Genomic DNA, 15736 nt, shown 5'->3' on the forward strand with positions numbered 1-15736 from the left:
ACGGAGAAGTAGCCCTGTCAGGGACAGTAGGTAAAATACATGAAGAGATGATACACAAGTGTGGGGTCTCTGTAGTACCAATGGCTACCTGGTGCTGGGGAGCATGGGGGACACTGGGGAAGTCAGAGTGGCCATTCAAAATACTCCACCTTATGAAACTGAACAGTAAGATTTTTGCTCCATGTTTCACCATATTAATAACTGAGAAGTCACAAAAGAAGAAATAATTTCAATGTCTTTTTTTGCACACACTGCTTCTTTCTTTTCACTGCAATGTTTTCTAATTCTGAAGTGGCACCTTCAAAGAAAGAATCTTCCCTTTCTCCTTGCCTCTCTCTTACCTCCACCAGATAAATTCTGTCCCCAGATATTAAAAATATCAATAATTTTTTATTTCAAATACTCAACTCAATATCTTTATTGCAAATATAACATTAAAATACTATTTTTATTCAGCAAGAAAAGTAAAACTGCAATTACCTACTTGGCTGCCTCTTTGTAGCTACCTAATCAAGTTGTACTGACGAGTTCTGTGGTTCCTCACATTTCAGAAAATCTTATTTCTCATTAGAGGAATTTTAATAAATTAGTAACTAACATTATCACACTTTCTTTTTGATGATTTATTGTCATTTTGTTCGCTGGTCCTTTCTTACATTCCGTGACCCAATAAACTCTCTAAACAAACTCTCCACATCTTTACTGTTAAAGTGAATTATTGCCTTCCCCTGCCCCCATGACTAATTCTTTACCCAATTCCCTTTCATTCTGGGACCATGATGACATCACATCCCTCGTATCACTGCTTACTGTAGTTCCACCGAAAGTTCTACATTTTCTATTGCAAAAATTCCCCCAAACTGACCTTCCTTCCTCCTAATTTTAGCTCTGTGATCTTGGGAAAGTCACTTCGACTCTATAGTATATGCAATTTTTATTTGTAAAAGTTGGATTTGTTCTGGTTGACACTTGAAGCCCATTCTAGGTCTAACAATCAATCTCTATCCTGGCTTCCCTGACTTTTCCTATTTTCCATAAACTCATCCTATGAGGCTAATGTAATTGATACTGACTTCAGTCAGAAATGAAATCATTCTCAGTAATACCAATAGCTAAATATGTGTTTTTTGCCTAATTTAATCAATGGATTATTAACATACTGATAATTTATAATCAACATTTCCTTTCAAATATTTCCATTTGACTTCTCTCAGTAAATACCGATTTTTATGTATAACATTTCGAGCTGATGCAAATGAATAATGAAATTTATACTTTCGTAGGTTCCCCTCCCTCCCTTCATATTTCTAAGCTCTTGCTAGAATCCTACCCTCATTTCAGAAAATAATTTTTTATAGGCCTCCTATTTTTATTCATTGTGCTAATTAGATTTTTCAGAGCCCTGTATTTTTGTGTTATGATTTAATAAAAATATACAATCTTTCTCTTAAACACACACATATTATACAAGTCTTACAGAGACATATTCAGGTCGTGCTTTTATTTTTGCAACAGTAACAATCTTAATATAAAATAAATCACTTCCTTTCTCCTGCATATGTCAGTGCTTACCACTTGTGTCATTTTCTTCACACCCTTTCACTGTAGAAACAGATGTTATATGCCAACTGGAAGAAAACGTGCTAGCAGGCATTTGCAGACCACCTGGCTACCTGGATGGGGTTTTGTGCTCCCAGGGCTGGTTTTTCCATCTTTGTGATTCATTTAGCCTTACTTCTTGGTCAGTCAGATAATAATTTCCAACAGCCAAAAGCAATTGACTTTGTGTGGAGGAATTAAAGAAGGATGCGATGGTTTACATCATAGGACAAGGAGACACGTTGACCCTTCTGCACTGAACATGTAGCCTGAAGAAGAATGTGAAATACCTAGATGTCAGTGAAGTTCCCAAAGGTTAACTATATATTTATAGATGTAATTGCAAAATGTTCCTAGGGCATAGGGTATCTCTGAAAATGCTTTGTGAAGCTGGTTTTTATTTTTTTCAATTTTTAAAATTATAGCTGATTTACAATGTTCTGTTAAGTTCTCCCATACAGCAAAGTGACCCAGTTAAACATATACATATATATATATTCTTTTTCTCACATTATCCTCCATCATGTTCCATCACAAGTGATTATAGTTCCTGTGCCTATTTTTAATACATGCCCAGCCACATGAGGAATAGAACCTATGAAAATGTCTGATTTCTATAGCATGACTAATTGTGCTTTGTGTACACAACATGGGCTAGCTACACAGCTTCTCTCTGGTGACAGAAAATTTGAATGTGGTTTTTGTCTCTTCTCCACTCTTACTTTCACCTCTATTTCAGCTAAGATATCGTCCCCCTTTCTAAAGCTTAAATCGGTAAAATGCCAATTCTTTCTCCTCTGCTTTCCATATTCATTTAGTCATCCAATTCTTTGAAATCACTTTTATATCCTTTCTCACATGTATTACTTTCCTGGAATATGGCTGTAGTTCATTAACTAGTAACCTACTCTCCAGTTTTGTACCTATCTAATACATATTACACATTGATGCCATCATATCTCCTCAAAGTTCACTACTGATATCATTTTATTGTTTGAGAATTACAGCAGTGCAGAGTGGAGAGCCTTGAGTTCAGACTCCATTATGTGTGATTTGGGGCATATTACCTAAGTGCTCACTGTGCCTCAGCTTACATAACTGAAAAATAGGAATAATAACAGTGCCTCACTTAGAGTTTATTAGGGTGAAATGTGTTGGTACGGTTAGAGCTTTCAGAAAGGTTCATAGCACACACTAAGCAGTTGGTAAGTCTTTCCCAGTATGATTTAAAAACTAGCAATGGGTTCCCAGTGGTTCTAGGACACATTAATGCAACAGCCAAGATTCTCTGAAGTTTGTCCAGATATTATGCTCCCGTAAACACAATTTAGAGTCTGGATGAGAGGAAATACTGACTAAAGGTTAATTACCTTTTAAGATGCCAAGTGGCCAGTTGGACAACTGATGGAAATATATAATATAAATACTTCATTAGAAGATAGATAAGAAAAAGCTTGCTTGCTAGCTTTTTTTTTTCATTATATGTACGGAAGTGTTTCACTACTGATTTTATTAGGAACACAGCACTTAGCACAATTTCACTGGAACATCCTCCAAATGGTTACATCACAGTTATTTCAAATGTTCAGTTGATTACTTCTCCCACTACACTATGCAACCTTAAACGTATATGGCCTGGCCATATAATAGTCATATCAACAGATCCCCTGCATAGCCTAATGCACAACATAGAACAGGTGTCCTAAGAAAGCCATCATCAAACATTTGAGAAAACAGCCCATTAGATCTTATCTTGCGAGTCAGCCTACCTCTTTTACAAAGCATCTTCATGTATATTTATTTTCAAGATGCAATAAAGTTGGTGGTGAAACGTACTGAGTAGGGGACTTTTTTTTTTTCTTCAGGAGGCATTTCTGCAAGATTTGGGCATGGGGATGGCATAATGACTATAATTTAAGCTACTGCACTGGTCCTTATGAAGTGTCTGTACATTTAAGGCTCCATATGGTAATTACGACTTCCTTAGAATGAGTCAGGGTTGTTTATGCTTTCATAAATCAAGCAGCTGCAGCAGAGCAGACAGACTCCATATTAGCACTTCCTCCTAAGACTGTGAATGTGTTTAAAAATTTTTTGCAAATTTCTCATGAATTCAAGTTGTTTGTTAGAATTGATAGTTTTATGAGACTGCCACATGGAAAATGTCCTTCACTCTCAGATTTTCCATTTGTGATATAAATCCACATTTAGTACCATTTTTAGAGAGGCATTAAAGCTGATATAATAACCCCCAGCTGAGTTTGATAAAAGGAGAGCTTAATTTACAGGTAAAGTATGGTTATATGAAATGACAGCTAAAAAGTTATGAGTAAGACTTAGAATAAAATTACACACTAACTGGTTGATAATTTATTTCTTGCATTCAGTCTTTTGACTTTACAGGGAAAATGCTGCTATAGCAAGTACTCAAGTAGTTTCTTTAGCATTACAGACTGTTTTGAGGTTACACTGAAATAGGTGGAACTATATATGTTTTATTAAAAATACTACATATGTGGTGAATATTTACAATAATTGACACATATACTATCTGGTTGTATATATTTTTTATTGATGGGATTTAATCATGCTAGCTTTGGTGAATGATTTTATATTTCAAGCTCAGTTTTATCAGCCATAAAATGGGAGTGTCGAACTCCAGCATGATTTTTTTTGACAAGAAAACTTTGAAGAAAGGTAGCTGTATACATCAGAAAACAAAATTTAGGAGAAGAAGAAAGTATGGTTAAAGAATTATACCACTGTACATATATTTTATTAAATAGTCAATTAAATGACATAGAACATATTAACTATTTCTTTTTCTCCTCCTCTCAATCTTCCTTCTCCTTCCTCCTTTTCATTTTGTTTTTTAGCTAGAAAGGATGTAAAATATCACAGAATGAGTTTTCCTTATTTTATATGTGAAAAATTGAAAAGCATAGAAGCTAAATGAAATTTCTGTGGCCATGTATTGACAAATTATAAAGCTGGAACTTGAAAGCTATTTCTCTACCATCAAGGTGATTGCTTTTTTCGTTATTTCATTTCTGGTGTGGAATCTACATTATCGTATGTGACAGATGAAGTAAATGAGTTTTCTGAGAAATTAGTGAAATAGTGGTCAGGAAAAAAATAATGAAGGCAGTGAGTACAAAGTGTTAAATGTTTATATTCCTTGTTACTGCCTTTTCTATAAAGACAATATTCTATTTCTAAGATGTAATAATTAGCTTTCATTTGATCTATTCTTTTATGCTTTTGTATTTTCAAACTATATTAAAAGTATGCACATTTTCCTATCAAGTGCTATTACAAGTATGATATATTTTAATGAAATCAGGCATAACACTGTCCTATTTAGGATTTATGTCCTACTTTGTATTCTCACACACAATTTGACATTCAAAACATATGACCTATTCATTCTGAGTGTTGATTAAAGCCAAAATAGAACAATTATTTCAGACTGATACTCTGAATGGAATGAAAAGTAAGACGGTAACTGAAATAAATGCCTTAGGAGTGAAGACTTTTTGAGGAAATATGTTAACGCAGGAGAGAAATCACTAATGATTATGAGAGGAGCTAGCGGAGTTCCGATCATGGCTCAGCTGAAATGACTCTGACTAGCATCCATGAGGATGCAGGTTCCATCCCTGGCCTTGCTCAGTGGGTTAAGGGTCCAGTGTTGCTGTGAGCTGTGCTGTAGGTCACAGATGCGGCTCAGATCCCGCATTGCTGTGGCTGTGGTATAAGCCGCCAACTATATCTTCTGTTATACCCCTAGCCTGGGACCCTCCATATGCTGCGTGCGGGTGCAGCCCTAAAAAGACAACAAACAAACAAACAAAAACCACCCAAGAGGAGCTTGCTGCCTTCACAGTGGGAGTCGCCATCCCCCGTGCTTGTGTGGCTTGTCATCTGTGTTCTCTCTTTCCTTCTCCTCAGTCCTGTCACTGTAGATTGTAAGCTTCCACTTCAGGCCATACATGGGGATGAAGGCATCCTTACCAGGGAGTATATAAAAGCTCTCTGACTAAAGTGAGGATTGTTTAGTAATCAAGATAATTTGTATTATTGCCACTTCAAATTTATTCCTCTGTTGGCTTTTCCTTGTCATCTCTAACAGGTTCAAAATGTTCTTTCCCAAATAGCACTGAAATTACCTTCTTGTCCTACCTTCTGGCATCCATGTGCATCCCTTTTTTCAGAGTCTGTTTGGCTTTTCCCTGACTCTTGAGCTGTGTGTTTACCCACAGGGAGTTCTGCTTTGACTCAGTGATTTGTTCTGAATAACCCTTCTTGCCTGCCTTGACCAAGCTTCTCCAATCTTTGCCCTATATCTACAGCTGGCTGCATTCAGCAGAACATTGTAGAGTATTCTTCCACAAGGGAGTTGAAGAAAAAAATTTAAAAACATTTTACCATTGTCATCATATACATACATTACACATGTATTTGTATTTTTAATCAGAATAATATACAGGGCAACAACTTACAATGGCCTAAAATTTTAGCAGCTTGTTTTTAAAAAGAAGAGTCATTGACAGAGCACTTTACTTTGTGCCAGGCACTCCACAATTTTTTTTTACATGTCATTTCTTTAATTATCATAGCATTATGACTTGAATAGCATGACCTCAGTGTTTCAAAGTAAGATACTGAAGCTGAGAGGTGTTAAATTGTCGAGCTTTGTTCTCATCATAAGCAAGTGGCAGAGCTAGGATGTGAAGGCAAGTGCATTGGACGCAAAAGTTACATTGTGCTGTCATATAATATTGCTGTACCACCCATGCAAGTTTTGATCTCACCTCACAGGACGCATTTTATCTAGTTATTGGTCCTCATTTTAGAACAAGATGGCTATGGAACATCCCAGCATCTTTTCTCCTAATCAAGTGACTGTGAGAATGTCCTGCTGAAAATATTTCTTAATGACAAAAAATATACATTATTCTACACTTCACATATTTATCCGGCTGCATTGATATTCACATGGGTTAAAAAAAATGGGCTCAGGCTGTTTTCTGGACAGTATCTGCTATGACACTTACAAAACAAGAGCAGATCATTGTTTTTGATCAAGGCTTTTGAGGTTGAAGTTTATGAGCTCTCATCACTTTCAAGTATTCTTTGAGTCACCTGAAAAAGAATATTTGTGTATACATGTGCATATATGTATCCTGTGTGAATTTTTTCTCTTTTTTTGACCATGCCCATGGCATGTGGAAATTCCCAGGCTAGAGACTGAAGCTATGCCATAGCAGTGACTCAAGCCACTGCAGTGACAATGCTGGATCCCTAATCTGCTGCTCTGCAAGAGAACTCCTAAATTTTTTGATAGACATAATTATCTATAGATATATTCATTTATCTATATGAATATATATTCATATTAGTATATTCTTTTTGTTGATATATTCATTCAAATCTTAAAGTATTCTAAGTTCTAGACTTAGAGTCCAATAGCACAACCTCTAAAAATTCACTACTAGGTAGAAATCAATTCTATTTTATGTATAGTCAACAAGCAATGAATTCACTGAAATGTACTACCATTTAATTGCCTTTTTCTGCTTAAGGTGCAATCATAGAATGAGCTATTTCAAGTGTTGACTTTTGAAATCTTGATGTGAAAATAAATTTTGCTCACATCTATCCTGGAATCTTTCTTAGGAAGAAAATGAGATTATGGAACTGGAAGAAGGAAACTCTTCTAAATTCTCTACAACTAAACCAGGTTGGTTCTCTCTGTACATTTAATTAAGTGCTCACAAGTATTTATGTCTTTTTTAGTCTCTGAATCCTAACCTCTTGAATCTTAGAATTGAGCAACAGAAATTGTGTAGTTTAGTTTGTGAGGAGATGCTGAAGAAAACAGAGGATTTGTTATTGTTCTAGTGCAGGGAAGGGAAAGAAGAGAGCAGATGAGGGTAAGAAGATAGAAAAAAAAAAAAAAGAAAAGATGGTCTAACATCATTGCAAACAGACCAGAGGACTTTTATGAGTAGATAGCAAATTGTAACTTGTTTGCTTTCTTAACGATAAGGTAATAATACTGATAATTAATATTCTTGGACTTCTACTTTGTGTCCAGTCATTGTGTTAATGAAATATGCACTATCTCATGAATTCCTTATTACTATCATCTTACAAGTAAGTGACCGAGATCATACAAAGAGCAAGTGGCACAACCAAAGCCTAGATTCAAATTTATATCTATTTTTTCCCCTCATATTCTGCTGTAAATCCCCTCCAGCTCATCTGCTTTCGGTGTCTGTTCTACAGGAAAACAACTGCTAATAAAACTGCTTGTGTATGGAGTGCATGTGTTTGCACATTTGATATTTGTGTTTGTTAGCTTATTTTGGTTAAAACTAAGGCAAGTAGTTGAGTTATCTATTTGCATGGATTCCAGTGCAGAGATAAAGAAGTACTTTGAGAAGTAAAAAAAAAAAAAAGAAAAGAAAAGAAACAAACAAACAAACCTGAAACCTCAGGTTACCAAGATAGTATAATCTTTTCTGTTGTTTCAAAAAATGTTTTTGCATATTTGAGATTTTCCATGAGACACAGATTGAATAAAATCTATCTTTACATTAAGGGATAGGATGACCTCAGCTGACATCTGAGGTACAGCTGAAATTGCACAATTTGGTTTTGCGGAGTTTATGTCTAACTTTACTAATCATGTAGTTAGTAATATTTTCTGCATTTGTTTTATCTGGCAATTTTACATCAAAATAGCCTGGGTTACAGTTTGAGACTTAATATCATTCCATTTCAGGTGTGGTATATTATTTATCTCTTTTTTTTTTGTTATTGTTGTTTGTTTGTTTTTGCTTTTCAGGGCCACACCTGCAGCATATAGAAGTTCCCAGATTAGGGGTCGAACTGGAGCTGCAGGTGCTGGCCTATGCCACAGCCACAGCAAAGCCAGTTCTGAGCCGCATCTGTGACCTACCACTACAGCTCACAGGAATGCTGGATTCTTAACCCACTGAGGGAGGCCAGGGATTGAACCTGCATCTTCATGGATACTAACCTGCTGAGCCACAACAACAACTCCTATTTATCTCTAGTTTTGAGAAAAGTGAACACCTGTTTCAGTTAGCTCAAAATAGTCATGGTTTATGCCTTTGTCTTAGAAAAATTATTAATAGAGTCCTAGTCTGTACAGTAAATGACATGGTCACCTTATCTTTTAGCACTATGTCTATTTCTTATTCTCTGATGAATTCTTAAAGGCAATTTACTGATTTCACCTTCAAGTTTTCTAAGTTCACAATGATGCAATCCAATTAGACAAAAAAAAATGAACTCATACTCTTGATGCAATTTCTGAGAAATATTGCTGTCATATATCTAGAGTTGACTCTTAGATGTGAGAGAATATATCCCCTATATTTCTCTTCTAAGGAAAGCAGTATAGACTAACGGATAAAGTGAGGACATTGGATTCAATTATGCCTGGGTCCGTCTCTCAGCTCTGGTAATAATTAGTTATACGAATTTCAGAACTTTATTTTTGAACTGCTACTCTTTGATTCTGTATTTCTTTATCCTTAAAATGGGTATGCTCCAATAAATATACTTAATAATGCTGAAAATGTTAAATTGGCACTATAAAATAATTAGCATTATATATGACATAGTGTAGGACTAGGCTTTGATAAACAGTCACTTTATTCCAGTTATTATGATCTTCTTTTAAGAAATGACCTTCGATATTAATCAGGTCATGGGCGAATTATATCTGGCCCAAGCAGAAAATAAATTTCTGGGTTTAAATGAACCCAGTCCTTTTATTCACCATTTTTTAAATATAAAAATAATTATTATATGAAAAAATAAGCTCCATCATTGAAGTAAATAATGGGAATGACATATTTGAAAATGTTAGAAACAGAAGTAATTGCCTTACGTATATTCACAAATAAATATTTAACTTGCCACACATAGTTTGGTATTGTTTCAGAGCATTTTTTTCTTTTCTATTTTTTTATATGTGGTATTTTTATTTATTTTTTTTAATTTTAATTTTTTATTGTTATTTTCCCAATACAATTTTTTTTCTACTGTACACCATGGTGACCCAGTTACATATATATGTAGAACTATCATTAATAAGTCCACAAGTAACAAATGCTGGAGGGGGTGTGGAGAAAAGGGAACCTTCCTGCACTGCTGGTGGGAATGTAAGCTGGTACAAGCACTATGGAGAACAGTATGGAGGTGCCTTAGAAAACCACACACAGAACAACCCCATGACCCAGCAACCCCACTTTTGGGCATATATCTGGACAACAATTTCCTTGAAAAAGACGCATGCAACCACATGTCCACTGCAGCACTCTTCACAATAGCCAAGACATGGAAACAACCCAAATGTCCATCGACAGATGATCAGATTAGGAAGAAGTGGTTTATATACACAATGGAATACTACTCGGCCATAAAAAAGAACAAAATCATGCCATTTGCTTTTTTTTTTTTTTTTTTTTTTTTTTTTGCTATTTTAAAAATAATCTACTTTGAGGAGTTCTCATCATGGCTCAGTGGAAATGAATCTGACTAGCATCCATGAGGATACAGGTTCCATCCTTGGCCTACCTCAGTGCCCTGAGCTGTGGTGTAAGTGGCAGATGTGGCTCAGATCTGGTGTTGCTATGGCTGTGGTGGAGGCCAGCAGCTAGAGGTCAGACTCAACCCCTAGCCTGGGAACTTTGATATGCCCCAGGAGCGGCCCTAAAAAGCCAATAAAATAAAATAAAATGACTTTGAAATATAGTTTCTGAATTAAAAAAAATTCAACTTGTAAATCTCTGCCTCTCACCTGATTCCCAAATTTTCAGATAAATTGAGGTACTTTACTTCCATTATATTTCTCTTTTTAAGAAAACAACTTTATTGAGATATAATTTACATATCATAAATTCACTCACTTTAAGTATAAAACAATGATTTTTCATAAATTTACCAAGTTGTCCTATCATCACTATATCTGATTTTAGAAGATTTTTATCACCCCAATAAGATCCTTCATATCCTTTTACAATTGATCCCTTTTCCCACCCCAGCCCCAGGCAAAAATGTTAGTTTTACTTTTCATTTTTTGTCTTTTTATGGCTGCACCCGTGGCATATGGAGGTTCCCAGGCTAGGGGTTGAATTGGAGGTGTAGCCGATGGCCTACGCCACAGCCACAGCAACGCAGGATCTGAGTGAGCCATGTCTGTGACCTACACCATAGCTCACGGTAACACCAGATCCTTAACCCAATGAGCAAGGCCAGGGATCAAACCCACAACCTCTGGTTCCTAGTCAGATTTGTTTCTGCTGCTCCACAATGGGAACCCCAAACATATTAGTTTATTTATATATATATATACATTTTCTCTCTCTCTCTCTCTCTCTTTTTTTTTTTTTTTTTTTTAGGGCCACACCTGCAGCATTCCCAGGCTAGGGGTCCAATCTCTAATCAGAGCTGTAGCCGCCAGCCTATGCCAGGGCCACAGCAGTGTGATATCAGAGCCTCGTCTGCAATCTACACCACAGCTCACGGCAATGCCAGATCCTTAACCCATTGAGCAAGGCCAGGGATTGAACCTGTGTCCTCATGGATGTCAGTCAGTTTCGTTAACTGCTGAGCCACGACAGGAACTCCCCAAAAAATGTTAGTTTTAAAATAAGAAATTTTATTAAAACTTTTTCCTCATTCCAAGGCTTCTCTGAATCAGGAGCAGCACTGGAAAGAGAAGACATATCTCTTATACCAAAAGATGAACTGGGGTGAGAGCAGATTTGCATATTCATTAGATGGCAGAGGGGACTAGGACAGTGCCGTGGGCAGGGGAGGTCCAGATGGCATCATTCAGCAGAGTCCTGTATCCTTTCAGGGCAGCATAAATTCAGAGACTTTCAGTGGAAGTCCATGTCCCAGTGATTACAGAAACCTCACCCTTGTCTCATAGTGCTTCATATAGAACACATTAAGATTCGTAAAATATTTCAAAATTGATTACGCCTATAGTATACCATTACACCTGTATCACATGCTTTGATTCTACCCATATGCAACTGTATCAGTTCTTTGTTGTTCTTTTCTTGGAGGTGAATGGAGGAAAAACCTTCCAAATTTGGAAGCAGAAAACTTGAATCCCGACTTAACTTTCAATACTGTCATTTTTCCATCTAGCAAAGGAGAGGGTAACATTTCCCTTCTCTACTTTTTTCTTCTTCTTTTTGGTGAAAATCAAATACTTAGCAGTCTAGAACACTTTTAATCATCTCTCACCTGGACACGTGCTAGTAGCTTCCTCACTGGTCTCCTTACTTCTTTCTTTCTCAAAAGCACTCTGTACAGAACAACTAAGTTGCTTTTTAAAACACAAGTCATACTTAAAACTCTTCAATTCCCATTGAGAGAAAAATCCAAAATTCTTTCTGAAGTATCAGGACCACATATAATCTTACATGTGTCCACATTTCCAATATTAGCATATTGAACTTTGTTCACATGCTCAAGATGAACTGGCCTTTTTTTTTCTCAAAAAAATCTTGGATCGTCTTTTATTTTCATGTTGATTAGTATTCATTGAATATATCCTTTCTTAAAATATAAGATTCCTGAGAGCAGAAAACACGTCTGTCTTGTGCCCTGCTATACTTCAAGTACCTATGACAGCTCACAGTAAATACTAAATAAGGAAGTATTAAATGAACCTGTTTTCTGTATACACATCTCCTTCTCCATAAATTAAATGAAAGACAAATGAAGAAAAAGCTCAAGTACTGTTAAATTTGTATGTTGATCATATTTTAATGAATCCATTTTTTAAAAGAGCCCCAAAGATGTTTAGTGGGTATAATTCTGGTGTTGTACTGGGGTTAATGGTCTTGTATTGATTTGTATTGGACAATGTCATATATTGCTTTGTTGCGCTGCTCTTATTCTATGTAAATTGTAACCCCCCCAAATAAAATATTACATGGAAGAAAAGTTATAGAAGAGATCTAGCTCATGAATACAAAGGGGAGATACTACATCTCAAGACTTCCATGAGAAAGGTCTGCACCTTTGGGTGAAGATGAAAAAAAGTCAGAATGAGTGAAACCCTTGGAAACTTTTTATTTGAGGATGTATAGCATTTATTTAACTTTATGAAATTATTTTTTATTGAGATCTATTTTCTATTAAGTTTTGATAGTTTTAAACTTCTTAAAAACTTGCAGCTACAGTTATATTGTGAATTTGGATAAGGCTGTTTGCTTTCTCCTAAGAAAAATCATGACAGATCTCCAGGGACAAGTGTTACTCGGATTTCAAATTCATTTTTCAACAAGCTGGAGCAGAGCTGAGAGAGGAAGAGAAGTTGTGATGAGAAAACAGGTGTCATTTTGCCACACACTGAAAAATAGTTCTACATTTCTCTAGTGGAAGACTCTGGATGTCAAGTAACATATATTTTTTAAAAATCAGTAGAAGTGGTTAACAATTGACAAGAGGAAAGGTGTGTTTTTTGTTTGTTTGTTTTTTTGTTTTTTTTCTTTTTAGTCTTTTGTCTTTTCAGGGCTGCACTTGTGGCACAGAAGGTTCCCAGGCTAGGGATCAAATCGGAGCTGGAGCTGCCGGCCTACACCACAGCCACAGCAATGGAGGGGATCTGAGCCGCATTTGCCACCTACACCACAGCTCACAGCAGCACCAGATCCTTAACCCACTGAGTGAGGCCAGGGATCAAACCCGTGTCCTCATGGATACTAGTCGGGTTCATTAACCACTGGGCCATGACGGGAAGTCCTGAAATGTGTGTTCTTAAGAAACAGATTAGGTGCTTGTGTTTGTCTTGGATTCACAATCCAAGTTATCCAAGTCATACTTTTTTTGCCTTATCTTCTTTATGCACCAGGAAATACCAAGATCATATCTCTTTATGTCTATGTGTATACATATACATTCACATATATATGTACAAACGTACAAACACACATATAAACAAATAACAAGAGTGTATTTCCAAGCATTTTTGCCATCATGTTGGGCCATATGACTAGTCCTGACCAATGGGGTGAAGTGGAATTAACATGAAGGACTTCTGGATCAAGCAAAAAAAGAGTAGATCTGAATTCTCTATTCATTATCTTCGCTTGTCACAGTGATGTAGAAGCCAAATGCTCCAAATGGCAGAGTTAAAAATACAAGCCACCTGGACCACTGAATCACCACTTGGAAAGTGGCCGCTCTGCAGCAGCACTGTGTAAGTGAGAAACGAGGTTTTATGTGTTAAGCTACCGAGAGTTGGGAACTTGTTGATTATTGCAGCATAATTCAGTCAAGAACTTACCAGAAAGCAGTTCAGATTGTTCAAACTGAGTACACTTAATGCAGGAAACTGATTGCATAGATGGTGTAAGAGTGGACAAAACCAGAGATAGTAAGGCAACCTCAAGATTAGTTTTAAAAAGCTGCTACTCTTTGGAACAGAGGGACAGTGGGGGAAGGTGCAGAGGTGGAGACCATACAATGAGAGCTAGGACCATAGTGAGGCCTACCTGATGGAAACTGGAACAATACAGGGAAGCACTGTCTAGTGGGAACTAGAAAGAGATACAACAGAGAGCAAAGGTGATAGGATATCTGCCATTCTTTCCTTCCTCTCCCCCGAATCTCCAGTCCGGGTCTTCCTTGGCTGCTTTTCTCAAGAGCCCAGGGGTAAAGGGAGCTAAGGAATGTAGTTCTGGTATTGCAGAGCAAAGTCACTCTGAAAGCAAATTGGCTGTCAACTGGCCCAATAGCCTAGGCTATTCTAGTTAGTAGACTCTACAGGAGAGATAACAAAGAAAGTGTGTACTTCTCAAATCTGAATGATGCATCCTTCTTTATCAAAATGAGAGGGCCAGTGCCTGTTCTGAGACCCAACAAGCTCTTCCTTTGATTTTAACAAACTCCTAGAAGAGAAGGGAAGCAGAATGAGAAAGGACATTGGAATGAAAAGGAGGAGGTAGAATCCTGTCTTCAACTCCTTGTAGAGGCCAATAGCTTTCCCAGTGTTTGTTTCTTACTTATCCTTCAGTGGGTTTAATAGCAATGCCTTAGTGAACCAGGGATGGCGATACTGCTCTTGGGGGAGAAGATGATCAGAGAACTAGAAAATCAGGGCTGAAAGGAATGTAGGATGGCATCCTGTGACAGAGACTTTTGGTTTGTACCCTATTTTATTGATTGACATTGGCCATAGCTGGAAGACATATTCTCAGCTGGTTAGCAGCCAGTTAAGGCTGTGGGACTACTCACTAGTCAAATCAGGAAAAGTGTTTAAGGGAGCTGATAGCTGGACAGTGGGCATTTTTATGCTTTCCCTCTTTCTCTTATTATTTGAAATGCTGAATTGATGCTTGGAACTCCAGTGGCCCTTTTAAACCATGAAGTCAATCTCAAATATGGCTGCCATATTATTGGATGAAAGATCAGAAAGAGGGAGGAAACCTGGGTGCCTGATGTATAAGGAGGCACCAAACCTACCCAGACAATATTCCTCTGGAGGTCTGTTTTGTGAGCAATGCTTATATAAATGTTTCAGCTGTTCTCTCCCGGTTTTGTTTGTTATATACCATCTAAATTGATCATTATTGATTTTTCCTCCCCACCCCTCAACCACTTCTGTGCATGTTCTTGATTCCAAGGAGAAGAAGAAGAAGCATATTTCAAAGGATGCAATTTTTTCTTCAGTAGGGCTGAACCCACAAAAGAGGTGTCTGAAACTGCTAAGGGATTATTGAATGTATTGTATGGATCTCCTAGCAAAGCTTGAAGCAGGGCTGGCTTTAGATATTCTGTGGTCAATCACCCATATTTACACAGTGCTTTCTTTTTTTCATCTCTTTCTGATTATCCCTTGTAAGAGGTCAGAAATGAACTTTCTTTTTTCTTTTTTTAATCTAATGGACTGACCAGTGTCAGAAGGGACATTTCAGAGATATTTTAAGCAGGCTACAAGAGTTTCCCAGTTTAGTCCTACCGCAAATCCATCGTTGATCCTGGATGGAGGCTTACAGCTGGCAAAGGAAAGGAAATACAGAGTTCAAAGTAAGGTGAGGGGGCTCAAGGCCAAAAAATTGCATATGCAGAGACT

At 36.9% G+C, this 15736-nt stretch overlaps 2 protein-coding genes across 3 annotated transcripts in view; one reads left to right on the forward strand and one right to left on the reverse strand.

The window, feature by feature from the left end:
- The window catches only part of LOC106505319 (uncharacterized), a 354150-nt gene that overhangs the window by 260363 nt on the left and 78051 nt on the right, over positions 1–15736 (forward strand). The window contains exons 8-10 of the mRNA XM_084982075.1: positions 4476–4622; positions 7279–7342; positions 13761–13861. The gene's annotated coding sequence lies outside the window, so the exon portion shown is untranslated. The remainder of the gene's footprint in view (positions 1–4475; positions 4623–7278; positions 7343–13760; positions 13862–15736) is intronic.
- LOC110255835 (uncharacterized) overlaps positions 1–15736 on the reverse strand; it is a 1104139-nt gene that overhangs the window by 97477 nt on the left and 990926 nt on the right. The window lies entirely within an intron of this gene.

Source organism: Sus scrofa, chromosome 11 (genome assembly GCF_054392235.1).
Source record: "Sus scrofa isolate SSC_HxYL_T2T_F1_AM1 chromosome 11, Sscrofa_HxYL_maternal_Yorkshire_Landrace_v2.0, whole genome shotgun sequence".
NCBI lineage: Eukaryota > Metazoa > Chordata > Mammalia > Artiodactyla > Suidae > Sus > Sus scrofa.